At 40.6% G+C, this 13919-nt stretch overlaps 1 non-coding gene across 1 annotated transcript; it reads left to right on the top strand.

The window, feature by feature from the left end:
• Positions 1 to 2958: 2958 nt before the first annotated feature.
• On the top strand, positions 2959 to 3030 carry TRNAD-GUC. Its single transcript has one exon. It is a non-coding gene; the product is annotated as a tRNA-Asp (tRNA).
• Positions 3031 to 13919: the final 10889 nt, after the last annotated feature.

Raw genomic sequence — 13919 nt, 5'->3', positions numbered from 1 at the left:
CCAACACAGTGTGGCAATGCTTGACTTGACATATTGTAATAGGAAGGAGAGTTAGTGCGAGTACCTTGTGCCCTGCTGCTGTTGGGGACAGGAATATGGAGGAAGTGGACAAGTGCCTAGTGTAGGAGCAAGGCCGACAAATTGTGGGGGGGCAAAAGGACCTGGCCTAGTTGTCGGGCTGCTGCCTTGCCGATGCCTGAAACAAACATTGACCCAGTGGGCCTTGAAAAACATGTACTGTCCTGCCCAAAAGAGCTGCTCCAGATGTCCACCGTGGCGTGAACGTTGCCGCACAGCGAGAATCGCAGGGAGCAGCCAACATTGTCCGCCACATGAAAGTACAAGGCAGGGATGGCTTTTTGGGAGAAAGAAATGGCATCTAGGCAGCAGACTCAACTAAATGGTATGGCAGCAACTGCACCACCAGCAACTTGGCCAGGTGGGAATTAATCTTGCGCACAGTCCAATTGCTGGGCGCATAGAGTTGTTTCCTGGCCATGCATTCCGTTATTGATGGCCGACAATAGAGCGGGGAGGAGTCTGAGCGGGAGAAGAGGAAAGGGATCATGTGGAAGACACCGTACTGCTCGTGGATGCGGCCTGGCTGGCGCAAGGAGAACCAGGAGAAGGAGGGAACTCCTGCTCCTGATGGGGTGATGTTGCTTCATGTGGTTCAATAGAGCTGTGGTGCCTACGTTTGTGTTTGCCTGCCCACATCTTATTTTGCTTTTGCATAGCTTGCACAAGGCATTGCTTTTGTCTTCCGGCAGCATGGAGAAAATATGCCAGACGGGAGATACTCGCAGATGCGGTAGAGGCATTCAAGATCAGCTTAGCTCTGGCATGTTTTGGGCCTAACCCACCAACAGTATCAGCAGCATCACCAGATCCCGAGGCAGACGTGGCCCTAGCTGTTCTTTCAGAGGTACGTGGCCTCTGCTCTTTATTGCTGCAGCTATCACCCTCCTCCTCTGACGTTGCCTCCTCCTCAGTACCCCGATTTGGCTCCCAGGTTGTCATCTGAGTCCTAACCCTCCCTTATCAGACTGTGGGATATTATGATGGGTTATTTGGCCCCCCTCCCCTGCTATTCCCCAACTCCCACTGACCCTGTCCCCAACGCCAATACCAAGGCTATGGGTGCCACTACTACCACATCAACATGGTTATGCCTGGGGTCTGCAGCCTCCACTTCCCCCTCAGGGGAGTACAAATGCTGACTGCTCTCACACAAATCGTTAACAGGGAGGCTCTCTTGACTATCTGCCTTAGGGCATAGATGGGGTTTTCTTGCCACTTCTTAGGAAAAAGGAAGAAGCTCCACTAGGAAGGGGCAGTGAAGACTGATAGGACTTCACTGAAAGCCTTCTTTGAGGCTGAAAGATGAGCAGGAGAAATGCCTGGCTTCACGGCAAGGTGTTGGACTCTAAAGTCACCTCCAAGGAGAAGTGAGCCGTCCAATCCTCAAACTTATCGTCTTTCTCCTCAACAATAATGTTGCGCCTTTCCGAAGCCAGCAGGGACAACTGTGGCCTACTACTACTACTTCTGGCCAGATAGTTGGTGCTGCTACTACCCACATTCTGGATCTGGGTCTTTCGTTTGGAACCCTTCCATAGTAATCACCTATATACGCTGCTTTGAATATACTCAACAACCCCCCCCCCCCTCACGGATTTAGGCCTAAATTTGTTAGCTCTCTCAGATACATTTCAGCGCTACCCTGTGTGTAGTAATCATCACGTATAGATACTGGTTTAAATATAATCAACAACCCCAATAAGAAAAAATATTTGATTGGAAATGTGTGAACACAGAAATAAAGGGAAACGGATTAAGGCATAAATTTATTATCCTTCACATACTTTTATGTGCTGGCCTGTGTACTGATGTACCGATCACCTATATGCTGGTTTAATTAAATTGAACTAGTCCCCCCTCCCCCCACAAAAAACACCAACCTTGTGGAGAAATAAATGAACGGAAACAGATGATTAACGGCCAGGCCTCACACTCAATTTCATGTTAACAGTCACAGGTAGATTTCTACACTACCCTGTGTATTGCTGCAATAATCACGTATATATGCTGGTTTAATAAAATTGCACAATCCCCAAAAATAAAAAATTCCAACTATGTGGAAATGGAATTCACGGAAATGAACAATTGAGGCTTGACGTTCAATTTCACATTAACACTCCCAGGTAGATCGCTACACTACCCTGTGTATTGCTACAGTAATCACGTGTATATGCTGGTTTAATAAATTGAACAAGTCCCCAAAAAAAAATTTAATTTCAACCGTGTGGAAACTGAATACACAGAAACGGACAATTGAGGCCGGACTCTTAATATTGCATTAACACTCGTGGGTAAATTGTTACCCTAGTGTGTATTTGTGTACTGATCACTTACAGTATATGCTGGTTTCATTAAATTCAATCCCACCCCCCCAAAAAAATATATATATTGGAACTGAGCTGTGTGTGTGGAGATAATAAACGGATGTAATATTTAGTTCTCAATCGCTGATTGACACCGTTGATTTAAAAAAAAAAAAAAAAATAATGTAATTAAAAATATGAACTGACACAGAGTTCTCACTAGTATTCTGTATGCTATGCTAGATTGATGGCAGAACACGTGTTTTACAGTTTTCACTTATTCCCCCTTACCCCAACCCCCCAAAAAAAAAATTGAAAAAAAAAGTCTGTCCTTGCAGGTAGCTGCTTTTAAGGTTTGCAGCAGCTTCAGTTCTGCTAGGAGAAAAGAAAATTAAGACAGGAGATAAAATTATAGGATAAATCAGTCAATGGTCATGTATATCAAGGTTTCTCAGAGGTTACTATCTTGTACTTTAACAGCATGCTTGAGCTAGAACAAAAAAAATATCTGAGAGTGGTAATGTGGGCTGTTTCCCTTTAAGGACATTGGCATGTGAGCAGGAGCTGTAGCATTTCCTCGTTAGTATAGTGGTAAGTATCCCCGCCTGTCACGCGGGAGACCGGGGTTCGATTCCCCGACGGGGAGGCTTCCATTTTTTGTTGTTATACAAAACAATATCAAGAAAAAGGAGATGAAATAATGAGCGAAAAATTTAAAAACTTTAGAAAGGAGCCATAGTGTTTAGTAATTGTACTTTACTTAGAAATAAAGATCTATGGAGATACCGAGAAGGCATGAAGATCTGTGGAGAACATGACATCTGAGAAGGTTTCCTCTGGTGTTAGAGCAAATCCTCTCAAAAAATATAAATCATTAGCAAACAATAGTTATATTCTTGTACATAGGGGCAGTATTATAGTAGTTATATTCTTGTACATAGGGGCAGTATTATAGTAGTTATATTCTTGTACATAGGAGCAGTATTATAGTAGTTATATTCTTGTACATAGGAGCAGTATTATAGTAGTTATATTCTTGTACATAGGAGCAGTATTATAGTAGTTATATTCTTGTACATAGGAGCAGTATTATAGTAGTTATATTCTTGTACATAGGGGCAGTATTATAGTAGTTATATTCTTGTACATAGGAGGCAGTATTATAGTAGTTATATTCTTGTACATAGGGGCAGTATTATAGTAGTTATATTCTTGTACATAGGAGCAGTATTATAGTAGTTATATTCTTGTACATAGGAGCAGTATTATAGTAGTTATATTCTTGTACATAGGAGCAGTATTATAGTAGTTATATTCTTGTACATAGGCGCAGTATTATAGTAGTTATATTCTTGTACATAGGACGCAGTATTATAGTAGTTATATTCTTGTACATAGGAGCAGTATTATAGAAGTTATATTCTTGTACATAGGAGCAGTATTATAGTAGTTATATTCTTGTACATAGGAGCAGTATTATAGTAGTTATATTCTTGTACATAGGAGGCAGTATTATAGTAGTTATATTCTTGTACATAGGAGCAGTATTATAGTAGTTAACTTGTTGTACATAGGAGGCAGTATTATAGTAGTTATATTCTTGTACATAGGAGCAGTATTATAGTAGTTATATTGTACATAGGAGCAGTATTATAGTAGTTATATTCTTGTACATAAGCAGTATTATAGTAGTTATATTCTTGTACATAGGAGCAGTATTATAGTAGTTATATTCTTGTACATAGGAGCAGTATTATAGTAGTTATATTCTTGTACATAGGAGGCAGTATTATAGTAGTTATATTCTTGTACATAGGAGCAGTATTATAGTAGTTAACTTGTTGTACATAGGAGGCAGTATTATAGTAGTTATATTCTTGTACATAGGAGCAGTATTATAGTAGTTATATTGTACATAGGAGCAGTATTATAGTAGTTATATTCTTGTACATAAGCAGTATTATAGTAGTTATATTCTTGTACATAGGAGCAGTATTATAGTAGTTATATTCTTGTACATAGGAGCAGTATTATAGTAGTTATATTCTTGTACATAGGAGCAGTATTATAGTAGTTATATTCTTGTACATAGGAGCAGTATTATAGTAGTTATATTCTTGTACATAGGAGCAGTATATAGTAGTTATATTCTTGTACATAGGAGCAGTATATAGTAGTTATATTCTTGTACATAGGAGCAGTATATAGTAGTTATATTCTTGTACATAGGAGCAGTATTAAAGTAGTTATATTCCTGTACATAGGAGCAGTATTATAGTAGTTATATTCTTGTACATAGGAGACAGTATTATAGTAGTTATATTCTTGTACATAGGAGCAGTATTATAGTAGTTATATTCTTGTACATAGGAGCAGTATTATAGTAGTTATATTCTTGTACATAGGAGCAGTATTATAGTAGTTATATTCTTGTACATAGGAGCAGTATTATAGTAGTTATATTATTGTACATAGGAGCAGTATTATAGTAGTTATATTCCTGTACATAGGAGCAGTATTATAGTAGTTATATTCTTGTACATAGGAGCAGTATTATAGTAGTTATATTATTGTACATAGGAGCAGTATTATAGTAGTTATATTCTTGTACATAGGAGGCAGTATTATAGAAGTTATATTCCTGTACATAGGAGAAGTATTATAGTAGTTATATTCTTGTACATAGGAGGCAGTATTATAGTAGTTATATTCTTGTACATAGGAGCAGTATTATAGTAGTTATATTCTTGTACATAGGAGCAGTATTATAGTAGTTATATTCCTGTACATAAGGAGCAGTATTATAGAAGCTATATTCTTGTACATAGGAGCAGTATTATAGTAGTTATATTCTTGTACATAGGAGCAGTATTATAGTAGTTATATTCTTGTACATAGGAGCAGTATTATAGTAGTTATATTCCTGTACATAGGAGCAGTATTATAGTAGTTATATTCTTGTACATAGGAGCAGTATTATAGTAGTTATATTCTTGTACATAGGAGCAGTATTATAGTAGTTATATTCTTGTACATAGGAGCAGTATTATAGTAGTTATATTCTTGTACATAGGAGCAGTATTATAGTAGTTATATTCTTGTACATAGGAGGCAGTATTATAGTAGTTATATTCTTGTACATAGGAGGCAGTATTATAGTAGTTATATTATTGTACATAGGAGCAGTATTATAGCAGTTATATTCTTGTACATAGGAGCAGTATTATAGTAGTTATATTCTTGTACATAGAAGCAGTATTATAGTAGTTATATTCTTGTACATAGAAGCAGTATTATAGTAGTTATATTCTTGTACATAGAAGCAGTATTATAGTAGTTATATTCTCGTACATAGGAGCAGTATTATAGTAGTTATATTCTTGTACATAGGAGCAGTATTATAGTAGTTATATTCTTGTACATAGGAGCAGTATTATAGTAGTTATATTCTTGGACATAGGAGGCAGTATTATAGTAGTTATATTCTTGTACATAGGAGCAGTATTATAGTAGTTATATTCTTGTACATAGGAGCAGTATTATAGTAGTTATATTCTTGTACATAGAAGCAGTATTATAGTAGTTATATTCTTGTACATAGGAGGCAGTATTATAGTAGTTATATTCTTGTACATAGGAGCAGTATTATAGTAGTTATATTCTTGTACAGAGGAGCAGTATTATTGTAGTTATATTCTTGTACATAGGAGCAGTATTATAGTAGTTATATTCTTGTACATAGGAGCAGTATTATAGTAGTTATATTCCTGTACATAGGAGGCAGTATTATAGTAGTTATATTCTTGTACATAGGAGCAGTATTATAGTAGTTATATTCTTGTACATAGGAGCAGTATTATAGTAGTTATATTATTTTACATAGGAGCAGTATTATAGTAGTTATATTCTTGTACATAGGAGGCAGTATTATAGTAGTTATATTCTTGTACATAGGAGGCAGTATTATAGTAGTTATATTCCTGTACATAGGAGGCAGTATTATAGTAGTTATATTCTTGTACATAGGAGCAGTATTATAGTAGTTATATTCTAGTACATAGGAGCAGCATTATAGTAGTTATATTCTTGTACATAGGAGCAGTATTATAGTAGTTATATTCTTGTACATAGGAGCAGTATTATAGTAGTTATATTCTTGTACATAGGAGGCAGTATTATAGTAGTTATATTCTTGTACATAGGAGCAGTATTATAGTAGTTATATTCTTGTACATAGGAGCAGTATTATAGCAGTTATATTCTTGTACATAGGAGCAGTATTATAGTAGTTATATTCTTGTACATAGAAGCAGTATTATAGTAGTTATATTCTTGTACATAGGAGCAGTATTATAGTAGTTATATTCTTGTACATAGGAGCAGTATTATAGTAGTTATATTCTTGTACATAGGAGCAGTATTATAGTAGTTATATTCTTGGACATAGGAGGCAGTATTATAGTAGTTATATTCTTGTACATAGGAGCAGTATTATAGTAGTTATATTCTTGTACATAGGAGCAGTATTATAGTAGTTATATTCTTGTACATAGAAGCAGTATTATAGTAGTTATATTCTTGTACATAGGAGGCAGTATTATAGTAGTTATATTCTTGTACATAGGAGGCAGTATTATAGTAGTTATATTCTTGTACATAGGAGCAGTATTATAGTAGTTATATTCTTGTACATAGGAGGCAGTATTATAGTAGTTATATTCTTGTACATAGGAGCAGTATTATAGTAGTTATATTCTTGTACATAGGAGCAGTATTATAGTAGTTATATTTTTGTACATAGGGGCAGTATTATAGTAGTTGTGACAAAACTGAGATGAATGGGAGACAACATGTATTACCACTGAGAGACAATATGCTTGTGCTGTAATAAAAAAAATTGGTAATTGAGGCTCAGTAGTTTTTAGGGTATCTCCTCATAGTTAAGGGTATTAGTATGTATCGTGCCAAGGTGCAGGCCATTGTCTACTGGGCAGAGAGAAAATATGTATGTTATATAGGTGGATAATCACAAACCAGCTGGTATAGTCCCTGCAACTATTATTTAAGAACCCCTGGAATACAGCTGATATATTACAGAAACTGAAAGACATAACCAGGTATTCATATTGTCCGTCTGTGGTATTAAATATTGTCTTCCATTCATCTCTAGACCTTATCATGATCAAGTTCTAAGGTCACCTGAGATCGAGTTTTGTGAAAACAGGTTGGTCAAACAAGTTGGGTATCAATGGCAAAGGATAACATCCTAATCTTGCTCAATTCTCTATAATCAATTCATGGTCTTAGGCCTCTATCCCACAGGACAGTGTTTCTCAACTCCAGTCCTCAGGGCTCACCCAACAGTCATGTTTTCAGGATTTTCTTAGTATTGAGCCGGTGATATAATTAGTGTTGATGGATCAGGACTTACCACAGGTATTTATTATGTGGGATATTCTCAAATCATGCCTGGCAGGTGCGCCCTGAGGACTGGAGTTGAGGAACACTGCTATAGGACATCAGTGGCAGCAAACCTTTGGAGGAACAGAAAGAAGATACCTGCATGCCTAGGTGGGCTTCCTCTGACCCAGCTAGGCGCTGGAGTCTTCCGACGGCTGGCATTTCGAACAGGAATGAAGTGGAGGCCCTGAATTCTTATAAATAGAGACATAATCCATGCTTTCTCCGGTGGTTTCTCCATGATGCCAAGTTGTATGTGGGGTCATGTCACGGGGAGCCGGTGGCGCACTCTCCCTTTGCAGCACCGCCGACATAGCGGAGCGAGGACGCAGGTGGAGTCCTCGTCTCCATGGGGACCAGGGGGCGGGGAGGATCCGGCCGCACATGCCTCCTCTGCGTGACCGGCGTCCTCCATCCCCTAGACAATAAGCAGCAGGAGAGCTGAGCGCCGATAATGATGATCGGTGCTTGGCTATGTTGGGCTGTGTTATGCGAGTCACGTGACGCTGGCCATGTCATGTGACTCACCAGTCTGGCTATTTAAACACTGGCCACAGGTTGCCTGTGATTGGTCTTTCTACCTTTACTAGCGTTCCTATTGTTAACTAGCTTTTGTGTTTGGACCTCGGCTTTGTTTCTGACCTCGACCTTGTTACCTTCTTGGAATTGATGTGACCTCTCGGCTTCTGACTTCGGTTTGTGTTGACCTTGCTAGTGTGTTTTCCCTGCGTGACCTCCTGGCTTTGACCTTTGCTTCCCTGACTCTGGTACGCGTTACTCTAGCACTCTTTAGGCCCCTGCATGTATCTAAGCTAGGGACCGCCGCCAAGTTGTACGCCGTCAGTTAGGACGGACCACGCAAGTAGGTAGGGACAGAGGTGCGGGTGGAGATCAGGGCTGCACTCTTCCCACCCCTACGTGACAGGTCATCTGGAGAAAACAGAACGGTCTTCACCCTGGGCAAGGGAGGAAGGGTAGTAGAACACTCCAAACAATGCACATGTAGGTGTCTATCCATTCAAGTCACCAGAAAGAATGGCCGACCCTAGGAAAGAGGGAGAATAGGGATGGACCATGGGGTGCTTGATAGTCTTCATCAACCCAAAGCGAAAGACACAGCAAGGGGCTGGGTCATTCTACTTAGACTTGGTGGCCCACCGCCTAAACTCAGTGCAGTGTTCTTCAGCAGGACATTTACCCTGTCAATTTTGCTCTCCACTACTGCAATAGGGTCAGGATCATCAAAGAGTAGACCAGGGACCATGGAAAAGGTGTCCAGTTCAGGAGAATCAGGAGACAGAGAAGTGCCCAGGTCTAAGGGTCACCCTGGAGATGGGAAATAGCTATGCCCACCTGCTGAGCCTCTGAACCTGAAGACTGAGGCCTAAGCCAAAAATAAAGCTTCAGTCCTCCCTAGAAGTGGTTACCAGAGAACCTATCATGGAGCTTAAAGGGGTTGTCCAGCCATTATTATGTGATGGTCAATCACCAAAACAGGCAGTCACTAGGTGATCAGATATTCCCCCTGCTGTGTGTACAGTCGTGGCTAAAAGTTTTGAGAATGACACAAATATTAGTTTTCACAAAGTTTGCTGCTAAACTGCTTTTAGATCTTTGTTTTAGTTGTTTCTGTGATGTAGTGAAATATAATTACACGCACTTCATACGTTTCAAAGGCTTTTATCCACAATTACATGACATTTATGGAAAGAGTCAGTATTTGCAGTGTTGGCCCTTCTTTTTCAGGACCTCTGCAATCCGACTGGGCATGCTCTCAATCAACTTCTGGGCCAATTCCTGACTGATAGCAACCCATTCTTTCATAATCACTTCTTGGAGTTTGTCAGAATTAGTGGGTTTTTGTTTGTCCATCCGCCTCTTGAGGATTGACCACAAGTTCTCAATGGGATTAAGATATGGGGAGTTTCCAGGCCATGGACCCAAAATGTCAACGTTTTGGTCCCCGAGCCACTTAGTTATCACTTTTGCCTTATGGCACGGTGCTCCATCGTGCTGGAAAATGCATTGTTCTTCACCAAACTGTTGTTGGATTGATGGAAGAAGTTGCTGTTGGAGGGTGTTTTGGTACCATTCTTTATTCATGGCTGTGTTTTTGGGCAAAATTGTGAGTGAGCCCACTCCCTTGGATGAGAAGCAACCCCACACATGAATGGTCTCAGGATGCTTTACTGTTGGCATGACACAGGACTGATGGTAGCGCTCACCTTTTCTTCCCCGGACAAGCCTTTTTCCAGATGCCCCAAACAATCGGAAAGAGGCTTCATCGGAGAATATGACTTTGCCCCAGTCCTCAGCAGTCCATTCACCATACTTTCTGCAGAAGATCAATCTGTCCCTGATGTTTTTTTTGGAGAGAAGTGGCTTCTTTGCTGGCCTTCTTGACACCAGGCCATCTTCCAAAAGTCTTCACCTCACTCTGCATGCAGATGCGCTCACACCTGCCTGCTGCCATTCCTGAGCAAGCTCTGCACTGGTAGCACTCCGATCCCGCAACTGAGTCCTCTTTAGGAGACGATCCTGGCGCTTGCTGGACTTTCTTGGACGCCCTGAAGCCTTCTTAACAAGAATTGAGCCTCTTTCCTTGAAGTTCTTGATGATCCTATAAATTGTTGATTGAGGTGCAATCTTAGTAGCCACAATATCCTTGCCTGTGAAGCCATTTTTATGCAACGCAATGATGGCTGCACGCGTTTCTTTGCAGGTCACCATGGTTAACAATGGAAGAACAATGATTTCAATCATCACCCTCGTTTTAACATGTCAAGTCTGCCATTTTAACCCAATCAGCCAGACATAATGATCTCCAGCCTTGTGCTCGTCAACATTCTCACCTGAGTTAACAAGACGATTACTGAATTGATCTCAGCAGGTCCTTTAATGACAGCAATGAAATGCAATGGAAAGTTTTTATGGGGATTAAGTTAATTTTCATGGCAAAGAAGGACTATGCAATTCATCTGATCACTCTTCATAACATTCTGGAGTATATGCAAATTGCTATTATAAAAACTTAAGCAGCAACTTTTCCAATTTCCAATATTTATGTAATTCTCAAAACTTTTGGCCACGACTGTACATTGTGCTGAAAAAAAGTGAAAAATCAGTTTTAAAAAAAAATGTATCCTTAAAGTTTTAAAAATGACCCAATCAAATCCACCTTGTATGGTATCATGTGTAACTGCAGCAGGAATCATTCATGACTGTAATACCAAGACTCTGCCACAAGATGGCGATGAATCAACACATTACCGCTAGTCCTGTAGACAAAGGCGAGAAGCACAATGGTCATGTCTGCCCCTTGTCTCCGCCATTTGTAATGTGGGGCCCCTATAGTGAAATCTTCAGGGCCCCTTTGATTTTATCTTCTTCCTGCATCCTCCATCTTGTACCCCCACCGTGTACATTTAGTGAAGGTGAAGAAAATATAATCTTTATATACAATGGGGGTCATTCACTAAAGTAAATGTACCGGTACCTAGAGAACAGGCTGCAGAATAACATGTGGGCAGTTTCTTAAAGGGGTTTTCCGGTTTTAGCGATTTCTAAAGGGGTTATCCAACAACAAAAATGCCCTGGTCACGATCACAGATTGTACTTACCTCACTCCCCGACACCTGCGCTGTTTCTTATGAAGCCTGCACGGCCGCCGCTGCATCTCCCTGTCCCGTGGATCTGGCGACGGGGGAGCAGCCAATAGCAGGCTGCGATAAGAATGAGCCTACCGAGCATCGCAGGTTATGCTAGGGAGGCCCATCCCCGTCGCGGCCTGCTATTGGCTGCCGCTCCGTCACGCGGATCAAAACATCCGTCAGCGCGCAGCCTTGCGGGCATCAGGAGCGACGCTGATGTTGGGGAGGGAGGTAAGTACAATCTGTGTGAGGGGACCGGGCATTTTTTGGGGCTGGGGCTGGACTTTGTTTTTGACACCATGTCCCATTTGAAGCCCCCCTGATGCCCCCCTAGAGTAGAAACTCCAAAAAAAGTGGCCCCATTTTAGAAACTACGGGATAGGGTGGCAGTATTGTTGGTACTAGTTTAGGGTACATATAATTTTTGGTTGCTTTATATTACACTTTTTGTGAGGCAAGATAACAAGAAATAGCTGTTTTGGCACCGTTTTCATTTTTTGTTATTTACAACATTCATCTGACAGGTTAGATCATGTGATATTTTTATAGACCAGGTTGTCACGGATGCGGCGATACCTAATATGTATACTTTTTTTTATTTATGTAAGTTTTACACAATGATTTCTTTTTTGAAGCAAAAAAAATCATGTTTTAGTGTCTCCATAGTCTGAGAGCCATAATTCTTTCAGTTTTTGGGCGATTATCTTAGGTAGGGTCTCATTTTTTGAGGGATGAGGTGACAGTTAGATTGGCACTATTTTGGGGTGCGTGTGACATTTTGATCGCTTGCTATTACACTTTTTGCGATGTAAGGTGACAAAAATTGTTTATTTAGCACAGTTTTTATTTTACATTTTTTACGGTGTTCATCTGAGGGGTTAGGTCATGTGATATTGTTATAGAGCCATTCGATACGGACGCGGCGATACCTAATATGTATACATTTTTTTATTTATGTAAGTTTTACACAATGACAGCTTTTTTAAAACAAAAAAATGATGATTTAGTGTCTCCATATTCTGAGCCATAGTTTTTTTTAATTTTTTGGGCGATTGTCTCAGGTAGGGGCTAATTTCTTGCGGGATGAGGTGACAGTTAGATTGGTACTATTTTGGTGGGCAAATGCCTTTTTGATCACTTGCTGTTGTAATTTTTGTGATGTAAGGTGACAAAAAAATATATATTTTTTATTTTTTACGGTGTTCATCTGAGGGGTTAGGTCATGTGATATGTTTATAGAGCCGGTCGATACGGACGCGGCGATACCTAATATGTATACTTTTTTTCCCCCCTATTTTTTACCAATTTTTTTAAACTTTATTTGGGGAAAATGACGTTTTTGTTTTATTTTTACTTGAAACTTTAAATTTTTTTGGGGGGAAACTTTATTTTTTACATTTTTTTTTCACTTTATTTTTTGTCCCACTTTGGGACTTGAACTTTTGGGGGTCTAATCCTTTACAATGCATTCCAATACTTCTGTATTAGAATGCATTGGCTGTATGAGTAATACTGTGTGTATTACTCATACAGCTTCCGGCCTGTGAGATCCAGGGGGCTGGTTCTCACAGGCTCTTCACCGGAAGGCAGCGCGATGCCTTCCTTAGACATCGCGCTGCCTTCCATGCCATCGGGTCCCCCCTACAACCCCATGGGGACCCGATGGCACCGCCGCCCGTACAATAAAAAGCCGCAAACCGCAGGTCTGAATTGACCTGCGGCTTGCGGCAATCACCGACACGGGGGGGACCCCCCCGCGCATTTAGCCGTGGTGCCTGCTGGCGGCGGTGATCAGAACAACACATGACGTACCGGTACGTCATGGGTCCTTAAGGACTCGGGATCCATGCCGTACCAGTACGTCATGGGTCCCTAAGGGGTTAAGCAAGTGCTAGACTTCACTGCTCCCCGCCGCTCTGATCCGCCATGCTGCGTCTCCCCCTTCCGGTGCCCGCACTGTTTACATCTGGCGGTGTATGGGTATGGTCATATACACCGCTCCAGCCAATAACTGACTTTAGCGGTCAAGCACCCCGTCACCACTGAAGCCAGTCATTGGCTGGAGCGGTACATGTGACCGTACCCATACACCGCCAGATGTAAACAGTACGGGCACTGCTGAGCTGTGTATCTAATCCTATCCTGTGTGATACTGACTGCTGAGCTGTGTATCTAATCCTATCCTGTGTGATACTGTCTGCTGAGCTGTGTATCTAATCCTATCCTGTGTGATACTGTCTGCTGAGCTGTGTATCTAATCCTATCCTGTGTGATACTGTCTGCTGAGCTATGTATCTAATCCTATCCTGTGTGATACTGTCTGCTGAGCTGTGTATCTAATCCTATCCTGTGTGATACAGTCTGCTGAGCTGTGTATCTAATCCTATCCTGTGTGATACTGTCTGCTGAGCTGTGTATCTAAGCC

The sequence above is a fragment of the Bufo bufo genome, chromosome 1 (genome assembly GCF_905171765.1).
Source record: "Bufo bufo chromosome 1, aBufBuf1.1, whole genome shotgun sequence".
NCBI classification, from domain to species: domain Eukaryota; kingdom Metazoa; phylum Chordata; class Amphibia; order Anura; family Bufonidae; genus Bufo; species Bufo bufo.
This window is presented reverse-complemented; position numbering and strand designations above follow the sequence as displayed.